The 4,821-nt window shown below is 46.6% G+C and overlaps 1 pseudogene; it reads left to right on the top strand.

Annotated features, from left to right (window-relative positions):
- The first annotated feature begins 366 nt into the window (after positions 1–366).
- On the top strand, positions 367–484 carry LOC124597068 (annotated as a pseudogene).
- The last annotated feature ends 4,337 nt before the right edge of the window (positions 485–4,821 follow it).

Here is a 4,821-nt window from a genome sequence, read left to right as displayed (position 1 = left end):
TTATTTTCGAAAACCTGTATACACCTCTGTTCTCCACATTTCTGCCACATATAGCAAGAATGGCCTTATTATAGTTTTTTATGTCCCTATTTTGGTTCCTCTTTGTGAAATTTTGGCTGGTAGTAGTTTGTTGAGTGACTGTGGTGCTCTGGATGCTGCTTTTATTCTCGCTTCTCTTTCTTGTTTCTAACAATTCCTGTTATTTACTCCGATCCACGCTGCTCCTTCTTCAAACACATGGTCATCAATCTGTATAGTTCCCTCTCTTTCTGTGGTGTAATTTCTTGCTATCCTCATGAATTTTGTTCTCTCGTCATTTACCTCTAATCAGCTTCCTTGGCTTTTTCCCATAGCTTTCTTGTAACTGCCAACGGCCTCACCACAGTGGTAACACCGGTTTCCGTCAGATCACCGAAGTTAAGCGCTGTCTGTCTGGGCTAGCACTTGGATGGGTGACCATCCGATCTGCCGAGCGCTGTTGGCAAGCGGGATGCACTCGGCCCTTGTGTGCCGAACTGAGGAGCTGCCTGATTGAGAAGTAGCAGCTCCGGTCTCGTATAATGACACGGCGGCCGGTCGGCAACGTGGGACCTTAATGGCCTGTTCGGGCGGAGCTTTAGTTTTTTTCTCTTGTCAGAATTTTCAGGTCACATAGATTTTCAACGATTAATGATACGTATGTACACTACTGGCCATTAATTTTGCTACACCAAGATGAAATGCAGATGATTAACGGGTATTCATTGGACAAATATATTATACTAGAACTGACATATGATTACATTTTCACGCGATCTGGGTGCTCAAATCGTGAGAAATCAGTACCCATAACAACCATCTCTGGCAGTAATAACGGCGTTCATACGCCTGGACATTGAGTCAAACAGAGCTTGGATGGCGTGTACAGGTACAGCTGCCCATGCAGCTTCAACACGATACCACAGCTCATCAAGAGTAGTGACTGGCGTATTGTGACGAGCCAGTTGCTCGGCCACCATTTACCAGATGTTTTCAGTTGGTGAGAGATCTGGAGAATGTGCTGGCCAGGGCAGGAGTCGAACATTTTCTGTATCCAGAAATGCCCGTACAGGACCTGCAACATGCGGTCGAGCATTATCCTGCTGAAATGTAGGGTTTCGCAGGGAACGAATGAAGGGTAGAGCCACGGGTCGTAACACATCTGAAATGTAACGTCCACTGTTCAAAGTGTCGTCAATGCGAACAAGAGGTGACCGAGACGGGTAAACCAATGGCACCCCATACCATGACGCCGGGTGATACGCCAGTATGGCGATGACGAATACACGCTTCCAATGTGCGTTCACCTAGATGTCGCCAAATAAGGATGCGACCATCATGATGCTGTAAACAGAACCTGGTTTCATCCGAAAAAATTACGTTTTGCCATTCGTGCAGCCAGGTTCGTCGGTGAATACACCATCGCAGGCGCTCCTATCTGTGATGCAGCGGTAAGGGTAACCGCAGCTATGGTCTCCGAGCTCATAGTCCATGCTCCTGCAAAATGTCGTCGAAAAGTTCGTGCAGATGGTTGTTGTCTTGCAAACGTCCCCACTTGCTGACTCAAGGATCGAGAAGTGGCTGTACGATCCGTTACAGGCATGCGGATAAGATGCCTGTCATCTCGACTGCTAGTGATACGAGGCCGTTGGGATCCAGCACCGCGTTCCGTATTACCCTCCTGAACCCACCGATTCCATATTCTGCTGACAGTCATTGGATCTCGACCAACTCGAGCAGCAATGTCGCGATTCGATAAAGCGCAATCGCGATAGGCTACAATCCGACCTTTATCAAAGTCGGTAACGTGATGGTACGCATTTCTCCTCCTTACACGAGGCATCACAACAACGTTTGACCAGGCAACGCCGGTCAACTGCTGTTTGTGGATGAGAAATCGGTTGGAAATTTTCATCATGTCAGCACGTTGTACGTGTCGCCACCGGCGCCAACCTTGTGTGAATGCTCTGAAAAGCTAATCATTTGCATATCACAGCATCCTCTTCCTCTCGGTTAAATTTGGCGTCTGTACCACGTCATCTTCGTGGTGTAGCAATTGTAATGGCCAGTAGTGTATATTATGTGAGTATATAATTAATATATGCCTGAAAGCACAGACACCATGCATTCATATAACTGTTTCGCCCAGATGGTCAACGCGTTCACATTCCTCAGTGCGGATGCACAAGTATGTACTACCTCCTACGGGAATGTCAGAGCAGAGACGGTGGAGGGAATGAGCAGGGACTACGAATAGGCGTCGCTCGGTGCGAGTGTGGGTCGGCCGCAAGGCGTTCCGAGGTTGCGATAAATGCCGTGTTCCAGGTGGCGCAGTGATGTAAGTCAAGTGCCTTCGAAGCAGGAGAACCCAGGTTTGAATCCCAGTTCGGCACATTTTTTCACCCGTCGCAGCTGCTTCCTCGTAATGTCCCGATAAAGTTGACACCAATTATTCCTTTCCTTCCCTTTCTCGCTCCTCCTCCATAGCCAATTTTATTGCTATGCAAATTCCCTCCTCTGCTTCATCCAGTGCTTCCTCCCATGAGTAGTGCAACACTTTGCTTTTCTTTGCTAATTTCGGCTGAAAAGAAAAATGCAAAATTGGATGTGGGACATCGCGGAATATTCCCGCTTCAGACCCAATAGTTTCTCAAAGTTCCGATGGGTGGCGACGCTATACGTAGCCTCCAAATTTGCTGTTGTAACGGAGGTTCGTTCCTGGCACGCAGCTATCATTCAGTTTCTTTTGGGGATAAAACTAAAGTATCGCAGGTATGCATAGGCGCTTGCAGGATGCCTACGGAGAGCTGCTGGTGAACAAAAGCAGGGTGAGTAGTTGGGTGAGGCGTCTGTCACCATCGCAACGAGGTCTCGCAAACCCGTCCGGCCAGCGCGTGCCGGGCGGACGCGCACAGCCGTAGCCCCTGCTCTGCTGGAACGTGCGGACGCTCTCATTCCAGATGATCGGCGGACGACACTGGAACACCCCGCTGCTCAGCTGCGCTGCCAACACTGCTGACACAGTCGTCCACCTGTTGGGGTGATCAAAGATGCATGCCCGCTGAGTTCCTAGGCGCCTAACAGGAGGCCATGAAGAGCAACCAAGGACCATCTGTGTGGAACTGCTTGTGCGTTACGAGGCTCATGGTGTCAATTTCTTCTCGAACATCGTCGCAGCTGATGAGACACGTGTTCATTATTTCAAACCGGAAACAAATCGACAATCTGTGCAGTCATCAAGCCGCACCACCTCTCCTCCGAAGAAAAATTTCACAGCAGCTCCCTCAGCCGGTAAAGTCATGCTGACGGTCTTCTGGGTTTCTGATGGGGCTGCTCTGTTTGATGTCGCCCCTCATGGTGCAACGATGAACCGTGAAGTGCACTGTGGTACCCTCAGAAAATTGAAGAAACGACATAAACCTGTTCGTCGCCACAAAGATGCAAGCTAACTTGTGCTTCTTCATCCACCATACAGCCCGATTCCCGCACCTTCTGACTTCCATCTGTTTCGTCCAATGAAAGAATCACTGCACAGGAAGCAGTGCGTGGATGATGAGGAAGTTACTGATGCAGCAAGACGTTGTCTCCGACGTCGACCAGTACAGAGGCACTATGCCGGCATACCGGCCCTGCCAGTAAGATGGCGTAACACCGTCGCACTGAACGTAGAAATCCTGAAGAAAATCAGTCTGCTTCTAGAAAAACATGTGTTGCGTTACGTATTAAACGCACCTCATCCATTGATCATCAGTGGTGATATTCCATCTCCTTGCCTGACTGATGTTTTTATATCAAAAGCCATGGAATATTCTCCATCCATTTTCACTGTCCGTTTTGAGCCTTCCAGCGTAACTATTACAAGATTTGTCATCTTCTTTGGTATTCCAAAATGCTGCATTTTCTCCCACATTTTTTCTCTGTTTATACAATCGTAGGCTTTCTTAAGATCAGAAAACATTACTGTCATTGTTCCACAAACTTTCGGGCATGCAGCACCATAAATTCAGATTCTTCTACTATTACGGCTGAATACCGTCCAGCCATCATCAGACTGAATCGAGGTAACTGACGCCTCACTCTGAAGATGACTGGACAGTGTTCAGCCGAAATATTAGAAGAAGAAGCTGAATGTATGCGGCTGCACGCCCGAAATTTTATGGAACAGTCTTTGCGCCACGAAAACATGAAATGCACATTACTGCCATTGTTTTCTTGCTGTCCCAGTTTTGATATGGGTTATTTGAGAACAAGTACCTCATCAGTGGTGGATCGATTCTTCATAAATCCCGTTTGCTTGTCATCTGTCTTTTACACTTGACTGTAATGTTTTCTGGATGCTCTAGAAAAACATTTTGTACATTGGCCTAATTAGTGAGATGCCTCTCTAATTCCTGCAAACTTGCTTCTCGCCCTTTTTATGGACTGGTACTATGGAAACTACCTCTTCAATTATATTTTTTTTACTAAACATTGATCTACCGAATTTTCCCTGATAAAAACAACTCCAACGAATCCTATTCATTTATTACCCACAATATACAGGCCCAACGCAATATGACTGCTATACTCTGACAACATGACCTCTAATGATTAACACAAAAGAATGGCCATGAGTTATAAGAAATCGTACAATAATACAGCTACAAAAAATATGAAATTAAAGAAATATGAAACTACCTCCAACTCTTCTTAATTGCCTAACTCATTTCAAATCACGAATCCCAACAGTGCAAACCCCATTCTTTTTCATAAGTCACTTACCTCACAGAAATTCTTCACAATACAAACCACAGCAATTACAGC

Source organism: Schistocerca americana, chromosome 2, assembly GCF_021461395.2.
Source record: "Schistocerca americana isolate TAMUIC-IGC-003095 chromosome 2, iqSchAmer2.1, whole genome shotgun sequence".
Taxonomy (NCBI): domain Eukaryota; kingdom Metazoa; phylum Arthropoda; class Insecta; order Orthoptera; family Acrididae; genus Schistocerca; species Schistocerca americana.
Note: the sequence above shows the minus strand (reverse complement) of the source record. Positions and strands in the feature narration are given on the sequence as shown.